We start from the raw sequence: 13724 nt of genomic DNA, 5'->3' as shown, positions 1-13724 counted from the left end.
AGAGTGCAACTCCTCCAGGTGGACCTGCGCAAGAGGCTGCTACGCACTACTGCTTCGTGGATCCATCTGCCTTTCCTGTCATTGATCTAACATCTGATGATGTGGCTTCTGTTCTGAGGTCCTTTCCATTCACTGGGTTCGAAGATGCTCTTCAAGATCATGACTACTGTTAAATGGATTTGATGATTGCCTTATCTTACCGAATTCAAAACATTTGCATTTATTGCCCTTACTTTGGCCTGCTGTGCTTGTCATGGTCAACATTATGGCCCTCATTACAAACCTGGAGGTCGGTGATAAAGTGGTGATAATACTGCCAACAGGCTGGTGGTAAATACCGCCAAATTATGACCATGGTGGGAAGAGCTCAGACAGACAGCCACTTTACCACACCAACCGCCAACCGGAATCAACAGGCACCGCGGCGGTAGCTGCCAACAGCCAGGCGGAAGCCAATGTTCTGCCCACTGTATTATGACAGCCCAATACGCCACCTTTTCCGGGGCGATACCAACGACATCAAAAGCTTGGCAGAAACACAGCACAGAAGGGAAACGACTCACCATTGGAGACTCAGGGAAGAACCATGCCACCATGGAGCCTGAACTGCAGATCTTCCCCATGATTTTCTACATCCTGCTCCACCATGAACACCAACGACGGCGAAGACGACCACAGTGAGTACAGCCGCCTAGCACACAGCGGAAGGGGGGAGGAAAAAGAGAGAGACACACACACGCAACACCCCCCCAACACCATACACACAAGCTGATGCATTAACATAACAAATTTGCCCTGTACTCCTCAGGAATAATGCAAGGACCACAGGAATAGATGAAAGTGAGTGTAATAATATAAATAAAGTAGAAATACGTACATCCCATCCAAAAGTCTTCTGTAAGGCCCTTGGGTCTGATTTGTGTCCATCTTCCAGACTGTCTTAGTTGTCATTCCATCGGCCATCCATTCACTCTTTTCCAGTGTGTTTGGTTGCTTCCCTATAATTTGGCATTAATAGGTGGAATACTGCTGCTATTTCTTCTGATTCGCAGAGGTTGTGTCTTTCCAGCTATGCAAAGCAATGGAGCCACTGCCACCAGCTCAACTGTGCCATGAATGCATGGTTCCAGTCTTTAATGCTTAGTTGCTGGAAGAGTTGGAGCGTTATTGGTCATTGTCATTCAACCATTCCTATGGTGTGAGCCACCAGTCTTCTGCTGCACGTGGTGTCTCTTCAAATATTTGGCTACTGTGTACCTTGCTGTTACGCCAGTGCCTCCTGTGGACCAAGCACTGCAGATCTCCCTGATGAGGGTTCATTCACACCCGTGCCCCCTGAGACTAAGGCTGATTCGCGAGGCCACTTATGAGCCTCCTTTGGTGAATGATCTGGCTTTTTTCGGCATTGTGGAGAGTGCAACTCCTCCAGGTGGACCTGCGCAAGAGGCTGCTAAGCACTACTGCTTCGTGGATCCATCTGCCTTTCCTGTCATTGATCTAACATCTGATGATGTGGCTTCTGTTCTGAGGTCCTTTCCATTCACTGGGTTCGAAGATGCTCTTCAAGATCATGACTACTGTTAAATGGATTTGATGATTGCCTTATCTTACCCAATTCAAAACATTTGCATTAATTGCCCTTACTTTGGCCTGCTGTGCTTGTCATGTGTACATTGACATATGTACAAATCAAGGGACACTGACCAGTCCTCAATGTGCATGGGCCACAGGGCCACATTACAAAGTCCAAGGCCCCATTTGACTCCTGCAACAACACGGAGTGAACATTGCAGGGGCATAATTTCGAAAATAGGCAGGCACCTCAGGGGGGCAGGGAACTGGGGGACACCTCAGCTGGCAGATGGACCAACACCTCTGGTCCTGGAGGGGGCAACATGCCCTGTGCTTGGTCCTGGGGAGTGCAAGGCCACAGTCTCCAAAGTGGGTGATATGCCCACTACTTTGTCCTGGGGAGTGCAAGGCCACAGTCTCGCAAGTGTGTGACTTGCCCACTGCTTGGTCCTGGGGACTGCAAGGCCACAGTCTCTCAAGTGGGTGACTTGCCCACTGCTTGGTCCTGGGGAGTGCAAGGCCACAGTATTTCAAGTGGGTGTCTTGCCCACTGGTTCTGGAGGGGGCATTGTGCCCTTTGATCTTTATCCTGGGGAGGTTGGGGTGAGTGGGTGTTTCCCCACTGGTTCTGGAGGGGGCATCGTGCCCTGTGATCTTCATCCTGGGGAGGATGGGGTGAGTGGGAGGCTTCCCCAATGGTTCTGGAGGGGGCATTGTGCCTGTGATCTTCATCCCAGGAAGGATGGGGTGAGTGGGTGTTTTCCCCACTGGTTCTGGAGGGGGCATTGTGCCCTGTGATCTTCATCCTGGGGAGGATGGGGTGAGTGGGTGGCTTACCCACTAGTTCTAGAGGGGGCATCATGCCCTGTGGTCATCATCCTGGGAAGGATGGGGTGAGTGGGTGGCTTACCCACTAGTTCTGGAGGGGGCATCGAGCCCAGTGATGCAGATCTTGGTGTGTGCAAGGTCACAGTCTCTCAGGTGGGTGTCATACCCACAGGATTTGCAGGGGGCAGGCCGCACATCAGCCCATGGACGTAGGAACGTAGGATTACACACTGTTCTCCGGCAGTGACGGCTACTCAGTGGTGGTGCTGCTGATGCTTCCGCTGGTGGTGGGGGGAGGCTCCAGCCCATCCCCTGCAACCTTGGACGGCTGCCCACTGCTGGTGGTGCTGCTGGTGGTGGTGGTGGTGCTGCTGCTGCCGGTGGTGGTGGGGGGAAGCTCCAGCCCATCCCCTGCAGCCTCGGATGGCTGCCCACTGCTGGTGGTGGTGCTGGTGGTGGTGGTGGTAGTGCTGCTGCCGGTGGTGGTGGGGGGAAGCTTCAGCCCATCCCCTGCAGCCTCGGACGGCTGCCCACTGCTGGTGGTGGTGCTGGTGGTGGTACTGGTGCTGCTGCTGGTGGTAATGGGGGGAGGCTCCAGCCCATCCCCTGCAGCCTCAGACAGCTGCAGCACCATGGTTGGTGGTAGGGGCTCCAACTGAGTCCCAGCACCAGGCCCCTTGTCCTTTCTGCCTGCTGGTGCAGGCCCCTTGCCCTTCCTGGCTGCAGCTGGGGATTGCTCCTTGCCCTTCCTGGCAGCAGCTGGGGATTGCTCCTTGCCCTTCCAGGCAGCAGCTGGGGATTGCTCCTTTTTCTTCCTGGCAGCAGCTGGAGAGGGCTCCTTGCCCTTCCAGGCAGCGCTTGGGGCAGGCACCCTTTCCATGTGGCTGCCTAGTGACTGAGATACTTTCCCACCACGAATTGCTGTGGACACTACTGGGCCCATGGACTGGGTGGCTAAGGTGCTTGCCTGGCTTTTAGCCCCCCTGGCCAGTCGTGAAGGACGGGGGGAAGGGGGAGGGAAGAGGTCAATGGTGTAAAGGAAAATCTGCTTAGGGACACTGGGGTGGGAAGAGGGAGAAGGTTTGGGAGTGGTTGTAGGAGTTGTCTGTCTGATGTGTTTGGGTGCAGGTGCATGGGCTGGATGCTGTTGTGAGGTGGATGGATGTTGGGTGTCTGAGTGCTTGCATTTGTGTACTTTGGGAGGAGGGGGCACAGACACAATGGGAGAGAACACAGGGGAAGTGTGCATGGCTGTTGGGATGGTGTCTGCCAATGAGTTGTGTGTTCTGCTAGGTGTGCTGGTGATGGCGATGGTGGATGAGGTTGTAGTGCATGCAGGTGTGAGTGTAGACGGACCTGGAAGGTAGGTGGAGGAGGGGGACACAGTGGAGGCAGTGGATGTTGGTATGTCTGCATCTGGATGGTGTTTGTATGAGTGCCTGTGAGATGAAGTGTGGTGCCTGTGTCACTCTTGTGTGTTGTCCTGTGTGCATGCTCTTCTGCCTGTGTGCTTGGGATAGGTTGGGGTTGAGGGAAATGGGACTGGGTAGAGGAAGTTAGAGGGGAGGGTGGAAACAGGGACAATGGCTGCCATCAGAGAGGAGGCCAGAGCCTGGATTGATCTCTGTTGGACCACCAAGCCAGTGTGAATGCCCTCCAGAAATGCATTGGTCTGTTGCATTTGGGCTGCCAGCCCCTGGATGGCATTCACAATTGTTGACTGCCCAACAGAGATGGATCGTAGGAGGTCAATAGCCTCCTCACTCAGGACAGTAGGGCTAACTGGGGCAGGGCCTGAGGTGCCTGGGGCGAAGGAGATGCCCACTATCCTAGGTGAGTGGGCACAGGCAACTCGATGAGGGGCTGCTGGGAGGGCAGTGCTGGTACGGGGGTGGCAGATGTACCTGTAGCTGGGGTGGGCACAGAGGTATCCGCCACCACCAGGGAGCTTCCATCGGAGGAGGTATCCGTGTCCGAACTGTCCCCTCCAGTCTCCTCCGTGGTGCTCACCTCACCCTCTTTCCCACTGGTGCCCTCAGTGTCAGTGGACTCTGCCTCCTGGGTCCTATGGGATGCAGTTCCCTCCGTCGCCTGTGCCTCTCCTTTTCTGCCAGATGATGCTAATGCACATAAGGACAGGATGACAAAACAAAAAAGGGAGGATAGAGAAAAGGATACACTTGGTCAATGGCTGCCCCAACACCACCGTTGGCGTACACACCACCCTCACACACAGGGAACAGCCCTACGCATTATGCAATGCACTACCAGTAACAATGCTAGTCACCAGGCAATGGGGAGGGAGACATACTGCCAACTGCAGCATACCTGGGACCCACACAGCCCTGCCCAGTAGTGGATGCCTACTAGCTAGGTAGCAGGAATTTCACATCAGAACCCTGCCCAGCATGGGACCTTCTCTGCAATGTCAGGCCTGGACTAGGGGCACCCACAGACACACATCCCCCACCCAGATACCACCCCACCAGGCATAAGTAGTAATGATGGGCACTGTACTCACCCCCTTGTGGCTGCTGTGATGTCCTCAAGTGCCCATCCAGCTCAGGATAGGCCACCTCCAGTATGCAGGCCATCAGGGGGGTCAGGGTCGACGGGCACCCCTTCCTTGTTGGGAGGTCATCCTCAGCTGGGCCTCCACTGTCTTCCGTGCCCAGCATCTCAGGTCCTCCCACCGTTTCCGACAGTGGGTGCTCTGCCTGCCATAGACCCCGAGGGTCTGCACGTCCTTGGCATTAGCACGCCATTTACCCTTCTTTTGATGGGCGCTGAACTGCAGAGGAAATATACACAGGGAAAGGTATTAGTCAGACCGTCCTGGCTGTTACACTCATGGCCCACCATAGCCCTTCCCATCCACAGACATGGCCAAGCATACATGCTGCACTCTGCCCAGGGTCCATCCACCAACCCCACTACACGAGGCTTTCACACACACCACTCCATGCATTCATGCCCCATGCATCGTGCTCACAGTGTACTCACCTGTTGGTCCGGAGGCCCATACAGCAGTCCGTACTGGGGTAGGACCCCATCCACTAGCCTCTCCAACACTGCTGAGGTGAAGGAAGGGGCCCTTTTCCCAGTCGCATGGGCCATGGTAGGTTCCAGACACAGGTCACAGCAGCACATGCAGTGTAGGTCCTCTCCTGTTGAAGGTCAGGTAGCAAGTGAGTGAATGGATAGAAAATGGTGGTGACGTCCGCAGCAGTGCATACTGTCACTGCCGGTGCACATCACCATTGGCGACTGTAACCCATATGGCCCAAAAATAACCAATGAGGAGTTGCACAGCAGTTCCCGACCGCCTCCCTCAATGGCGCACAATGTCAGCGGAATTATCTCACTTCCACGTGTCCCTCCATACAGGACAGGCGGACGACATTTCAGGGTGGGGGCAGGCCATGGATCATAACTGTGTCACAGATCACAACTGTACATACAGGACATATGCCACTAATACATTTCAAATACACATCATGCATTGAACTGTAGTGGCTACAATGTACAGTTTATGATCCGCTCCTCACTCTTTTGCCCCATAGATTGCAACCACTGTGGATGAATAGGAGATGGAGACATCCCCCTGTGTACAGACCCCTGGTAGACTTGGCAGCAATGGAGGACAGGCACATCATCCTCACCTACAGACTTGACAGGGCCACAATCACGGAGCTGTGTGCCCAACTGGAGCCTGACCTGATATCTGCTATCCATCACCCTACTGGGATCCCCCCTCTTGTGCAAGTCCTATCTGTGCTCCATTTCCTGGCAACTGGTTCTTTCCAAGTGACAGTGGGCTTGGCAGCAGGAATGTCACAGAAAATGTTCTCAATAGTGCTGACAAGAGTGTTGGCTGCCCTGATTAAACACATGTGCAGCTACATTGTTTTCCCCCAGGTGGAGGATTTGGCCACGGTGAAGGCTGACTTCTATGCAATGGGACATATCCCCAACATCATTGGGGCGACTGATGGAACACATATTGCATTTGTCCCCCCCCACCGGCAAAACGAACAGGTCTTCAAAAATGGAAAAAGTTTTCACTCTATGAATGTCCAGATGGTGTCCCTGGCGGACCAGTACATCTCTCATGTCAATGCTAAGTATCCTTGGTCTTTGCATGATGCCTTTATCCTGAGGAACAGCAGCATCCCAAATGTGATGGGCCAACTACAGATGCACCGTGTGTGGCTAATAGGTGATCCCTGCTTCCCACCCAGTGGATGTTGGTGTATGGGTATGGTGTGGGCCATAAGGGATAGTGTGTGGCTAACTGTTGTCCCTCAATATTTGCAGGTGACTCAGGTTACCCCAACCTATCATGGCTACTGACCCCTGTGAGGAATCCCTGGACAAGGGGCTGAGGAACATTTCAATGGGGCACATGGGCGAACAAAAAGGATCATTGAACGTACATTTGGCCTCCTGAAGGCCAGGTTTCGGTGCCTCCATCTAACAGGTGGGATCCCTGTGTTACTCACCCAAGAAGGTCTGCCAGATAATCGTGGCATGCTGCATGTTGCATAACCTTGCCTTGAGAGCCATGTGCCTTTTCTGCAGGAGGAGGAGGCTGGAGATGGCCGTGTGGCAGCAGTGGACAGTGAAGATGAGGAGGCAGACGATGAGGATGAGGAAAACAGAACTGCAGTGATTAGGCAATACTTCCAATGGCACACAGGTAAGACAGTGTAACTTCACTTTTCATTGTAATTTTTTTGTTTCATGTTGTTACTGACAGGCTGTTATTTCCCACTTCTATGCCCACTCACTGTACCATTTGGCAACTCTTTTTGCAGTTGTTGGTGCCCCACTATCGCTCCTGGTGTGTTCACTGCAGCCAACTACAGGTCTTTCCTATGTGAACATTACTGTACAGTTGAATTGCAATGTTTAAACCTTGTTAAACTAATACATACTTAAATCATTTGACATACTCCATACTTGGATTTTTTCAAAGTGTGTTTATTGCCGTGCTATGAAGAAAAGGGAGAAGTGCAATGGACTGGGGTGATGATGGAGGAAAGTCCAGGGTATAGTTCCTGTCTATTTGTAGCACAGGTGCATTGTCCAAGGGGGCATAGGAAGGGGAGCAATGGCAGTTCAAGGTGAACAGGTTGACAGAGTGGGACACAAGGGTGACAATCAGGAGAGTCTCATTTCCTGGCAGGGGTCTTGGCAATAGTCTCTGGCTTTTGCCTGGATCGCAGGGAACATTTGCGGGGTGGTTCTCCTTCTGCAGGGGGAGGGGTGCTGGTGGCCTGTTGGTCCTGTGGTGGGGCCTCCTGTCCACTAGCGGCAGCGGAGGTAGAGGGCTGTTCAGTAGTCTGGCTAGTGGCAGGGGCCCGCTGTTGTATGACTGCCTCCCTCATTATGTTGGCCATGTCTGCCAGCACCCCAGCAACAGAGACCAGGGTGGTGTTAATGGCCTTCAAGTCCTCCCTGATCCCCTGGTACTGTCCCTCCTGCAGCTGCCTATTCTCCTGCACGTTGTCCAGGATCTGGCCCAGCGTATCCTGGGAATGTTGGTATGCTCCCAGGATCTCAGTGAGTGCCTCCTGGAGAGTCGGTTCCCTGGGCCTGTCCTCCCCCTGGCGCACAGCAGTCCTCCCAGCTTCCCTGTTGTCCTGTGCCTCTGTCCCCTGAACTGTGTATCCACTGCCACTGACCCCAGGTCCATGATTGTCTTGGGTTTGAGGTGTGCCCTGGGGTCACTGTAGTGGTGGACACACTGCTGATTGACGTGTCCTGGGGACAGAGGTATAGGCACGCTGGGTGGGTGCTATGGTGGTGTTTCCTGAGGGTGAGGCTCTATGGTGGTGTGTGACTGTGCCTGGGTAACCGACTGTCCAGAGGTCCCTGATGGGCCAGGTTGGTCATCCAGATCCAGGAGAGCAGAGTCTCTGTCATCACTGTGGGCCTCTTCTGTGGGGAGACTGGATAGTGCTGGCACCTCTTCTCCAGTGACATTGGCTGGGATACCTATGGGGATGTAAATGCAGTGTTATTGTTTCTGTGTGTGACATATTGTGCATGGGTGGGTTGCCATCTATGGTTGTTATTGCCCTGGCAGCTTTACCTTGTGTGAGTTGTTATGTGGTGGGCTAGCTGATTCTCTCTAGTGTTCATGCTTTAGTGATAGGTGTTCATGCAGGTCTGTGAGTGGTGTCCATGCATTGGTATGGCATGCATGGCTTGGATTTGGGATGAGTGGGTTGTGATGGTGGGGTGTGTGGGAGGTGGTGGAGTGATGGGAGTGAGGGTAAGGGGGGGTATGTGATGGCATGCAGGTAGAGGGGTAGTAGTAGTATAGAGTTGACATACCAGAGTCCAGTCCTCCTGCTACTCCTGCCAGGCCCTCCGGATGCATGATTGCCAAGACTTGCTCCTCCCATGTTGTTAATTGTAGGGGAAGAGGTGGGGGTCCACCGCCAGTCCTCTGTACAGCGAGCTGGTGTCTTGCTGCAATGGAACGTACCTTCCCCCGTAGGTCATTCCACCTCTTCCTGATGTCATCCCTTGTTCTGGAGTGCTGTCCCACGGCATTGACCCTGTCCACGATCCTCCACCAAAGCTTCATCTTCCTAGCAATGGATATCTGCTGCACCTGTGCTCCAAATAGCTGAGGCTCCACCCGGATGATTTCCTCCACCATGACTCTTAGCTCCTCCTCAGAGTATCTGGGTGTCGTTGAGGTGCCATGGGTGTTGTGTGAGTTGTGTGGGTGAGGGTGTGTAGGGTGATGTGTTGGGGTGTGTGATGTGAGGTGCGTGGGTGGGTGGTATATAGGTGATGGTGGTGTGTGTCTTTGGTCTTATCTGTGGTCGTGGTGTGTGTCTCGTGGCAATGGTTGTAGTCAGAAGGGGTTGTGGGTAATGTGGTTGTGTTTTTATAGTGGTGTGGGTGTGTGGGTGTGGTGTGTGTATGGGTGTCAGGTATGTATTGTTTGAATTGCCAATGTGGTGTTGTTTTGTTTGAGTGGGTGTATTTTGAGTGCGCCGGTATGTACCGCCAATGGTTTACTGCCATTCAATGTCCGCCGTGGTGATTCGTGGGTCATAATGTGGTGGATGTTGTTCTGTTGGTGTAACGATGTAGGTTTTGATACCGCCAGTTTATCACTGACCTTTGGTGTGGCAGAATTGTGTGTGTGGCTGAATAGTGACGGATTGGTGTGTGTGTCATAATATGGTGAACGGATATCCGCGGCTGTATGTTGGCGGTAGTCAGCACGGCGGTTAGAGGGATTTACTGCCAATGTCATAATAAGGGCCTATATCTCTTTGTATGTTTTCAACTGTTTTAACATGTTTTTAAGATACCATTTTAGCTAGTTTTATGATTTTAGCTTTTTAGTCCAGAGCATTTTTAGCCGGATTCCTTCACCTTCAATGGCATCATCCTATGGTTTCATACTAGTTACTGCAGTGGGGAGGGTGTAGTGAATCCTATATTTTTTTAATGGGAAACAGGCATTAGCTTAGCCTTCTGGTTTGCAGACCTGTGCCCCGTCACTAGTGACTTTTACCCTACTTAGCTTGCTCTGTTTTAGCACAATGATTTAATTATATGTTTCCAAGATGTCTGCATTGTTTCTAGTAAGGCCAATATTTTTGTTTCACGTTATCAGTGCTACCGTGCTAAGACGTCAATATCAAGTGACAAAGATAAACAAACTGTAGATATTCACATTAGGTACTTTCCTTCTTCACTCCTTCGAGGGGATTTTTTACATAAATTGCTGTCCTAAGCATGTCTTGTTAACTATTGTTTGGGAACAGACCTACGTCAGGGGTCCGAGCAGATCTGTATAAATGCACCTCAGACAGGTAGTCAGAGAGATTCCGACCAGATGCCATTGCTGCTATTGATGCTACACATCGCCTTGACGCTGACCCAGTCTTCATGTCCCTACGGAGTCTGAGCTTGAGACCTCATTCCATGGTAACGAGGGTGGGGGGGCTCTTCTCATGGACATGTCATTGGCAGAATAGGTTTAACACACCTAGCACTCTTTAGGTTAGAGATTAGGTTCATCATGCTAGAGTATTAGGACATATTTCATATTGCATGTAATTTTATGTCAATGCAAGATGGTGGGGGTCTTTGTATTAATGACTCTTGTCTTTACCATTCTGTTTCTTGCATTGTTTATTATCCTGATCATTGCAGCCCATGCAACTTATCGGAGATTGCAGTTTTGTTAAATAAAATCTATTGAAAACTTTACTGCATCTCCTTCATTGCCTGTGTTTTATTGAGACATGTTGTTCATGTGAGAAAGGGGTACTCTCTGTTTAACCATGACACTCCCTTAGATGTCATACTCTTGAGTCCATGCGTAAAGGCTGCCACAAATCACCTTTTACTGTTTGGGTTTTTGGTGAGGTGCTGCTTGTGAGCAAGAATGGTTGGGACAACAGTTGCGACTTGTTGTAGGACTGGCATTGTCGCCTACAAACATAAGTACTGCTATCTTTAAACCAGCAGTCGTACCTAGAGCAAGAGTCAAACAACGACAGATTCATCACCCTTTGCTGGTTTATATCCCTGCCAAGCCATTGACCATTGCCCGGCCAATGTGCATGGGCCATCCATGGTTAACGGTCCTCCATGTGTCAGGGATGTGGCCTATTGCAGTGCCAGTACATATTCCCATGGACACACTGTGCAGGCTCAGCTTCCAACAATGACTAAATTCCATGGGCAATTACTGAAGAAGCAACATTACCTATGACGTTCCCCCCTTGACACACATGTACGGTGCAGGCCAAGCTACTCTCACACAGAGTAGTGACAGTGTTCAGTTCTGACATTACCTAACCTCCATTCATTGACAGCCCCTACCTTATGTGTGGCCCCCTTGCATGCTACCTGTTAGGGATGGTATTGTGTTGGTGAATGGCCCATGAAATTGCAAATTGCCCACATAATGTAACAATATATGTAGTGGTGCATGGTTCTTGGCCTTCAGAAGTCACATGCCAGGGATTTGGGTATCACTGATATGTGAGATAGAGTCTGTAGAACCCCATACATTACCAAAGATGTGTGTACCATAATTGTTGTTTCTGACACACTCCCTGAGGTTAGATTTGCTTTCCAATGGTATATGTATTGGGCAATGAGTAGAACAAGGATTATGTTGTTAAATTTATTAGAGGTATTTACAAAGTACTTTTTTGGTAGACTAGGTATAAAGGTTGTCAACAATTGTCTGTCTCCTGCGGACTCCTGCTGCTGTGTTTGGTTGGTCCCCCTCAAGGTTGTCATCCCCATTATCCTCCTCCTCCTCATTGTGGACATCTAATTGCCCATCCCAGGGGATATTGTTTCTGACACACATGTCGTGCAGGATAGCACACACAAGCATGATCTTACATACCAGCGGGGGAGCATACAAGATGCTTCCTCCTGTCATGTCCAGGCACCTGAACTGGGATTTGAGAAGGCCAAAGCTCCTCTCCACCACATTGTGTGTTTTCTGGTGTGCTTCATTGTAGGCAATCTGTTCATTGGTAGTTGGATTTGCAAATGGGGTCAGGACCCACGGCTGTATGCCATAACCTTTGTCAGCTGCAAAGATAAGAGGGAGAAATTTAGTGAAGAGTTGAGAGGGATCTGGAATATTCCATGGCAGTAATTGGTTGCAGTTTGAGTGGTGAATCAGAGGTGTCTGTGGTGTTGTGTTGTGTATGTTCCAGGTCTTGTGATTTGGTTCTATTTGACTGTCATTCTTGGATACTGACTCAAGGACCTGTATACGACCATTTGGATTCCAATACGTATGCTCATCATTTATGTAAAATTGTGTACTTCATTTTAGTATCAGGGTCCTCATATAAGATGGAGGCTACCACCTCCTTGCAGCACAATGGTTTCAGATGTGTAGCCAGCATAGTTTCCCTACAAAGCCAGGCTATTCCGTCAATGAAGGCATGTGGCATTACACATGCAGTGCAACACTTAGTGGGCCTTAGTGGCAGATGATGGTTATGTCAACCATCTTGGCCCTCACTACAAATCTGGCAGTCTCGAGAATGCCAGAGTAACAGTGACAGTTGGACCGCCGCGGTCGTGGCAGTATCACTGACACATTATAACAGTGGTGGACCCACCACGATAGGACCGCCAACATTGCCAGGTTGCTACCAGCCAGCTGCCTGGCAGTCCCAGTGGTCTTAGTCCCCCAGGGCAGCACTGCAAGTAGCGCTATCCCCCGTATTTCGACTCCCAAATCTGCCAGTCTTTGTATGGCGGTTTCACCGCCATCCAAGGGATGGTGGAATGCGGATGTCGCGTGCCCCTGGACTGGCTATGCAGTTAACATGGGCAGTGTCGGGGCCCACATGGACAGACCTGTAGCGCTTTCCAATGCACGAATTACATGCAGTAATAACCGCAACCAGTGCTGCTGCACCCACTCTAATGCCACACTGCAGCCGGATCACTTACAAACTGGCTGCAATGTTTTGGCCCTCTTCCCATCTGGGCTGGCATATGGAAAATAATGTTTCTGCCCACATTTCCAGCAGTGAACTCCTAATTGGTCCAGCAGGGTTTGGACCACAATGGCTGTCTAACTGTGGTGGAAGTTTACCAAGTGGCCTCTGCTGGACAACAAACTTGTGATGAGTCTCCAGGTGTCCAAGGGTGTGTATCACATATTAATATGATGATCACATTTGGTACCGGTGTATGTCCTAGCTTCTTAGCAATTGGATTTTCAGCCAGACTTACTACACATGCACAGTACAGACTCTGGGAGGGGGCCCAGCTATTTTTCTGAAAGGTCACTTAGTACAGTGCATGTATGGCCAGTCATGTCCTCCATACTCCTACGGGGGCCTACTATGGCATCCATGTACATTACAGTTTAGCAGAGAATCTGCACCAAGGTGTACTATTGTTAGTCTACAGTACAGGCATGATGGTGGTAGGGGGTGCTAAGTGGAGCATGTGAGGTGTCAGTTAAGTAGTTGTGGCACCATTTCTCATGGTTCTGCCCCATTATCTTTAATGGCAGGTACATTAGACTTCCTATATGTGCAATACAATGCATTTGACAGATGTATGTGCAGCCTACAGGTTTGTCAGGCATGTGTAGGAGTAATATGTAGTTGGCACCACTTGGGTGACATTTGGTGTGGATTGTGCCTGAGTCTTGCACACCATGAATGCGGTGGCAATGTACCTAGGTGTGACTTTCTTTACATGCTTGTAGGAAGTTGGCTCTGTATGTACTATTTCAAAATAAGAAATAGCATGGACAGAGTCCAAGGGTTCCCCTTAGAGGTAAGAAAGTG

Source organism: Pleurodeles waltl, chromosome 4_2, assembly GCF_031143425.1.
Source record: "Pleurodeles waltl isolate 20211129_DDA chromosome 4_2, aPleWal1.hap1.20221129, whole genome shotgun sequence".
Taxonomy (NCBI): domain Eukaryota; kingdom Metazoa; phylum Chordata; class Amphibia; order Caudata; family Salamandridae; genus Pleurodeles; species Pleurodeles waltl.
Note: the sequence above shows the minus strand (reverse complement) of the source record.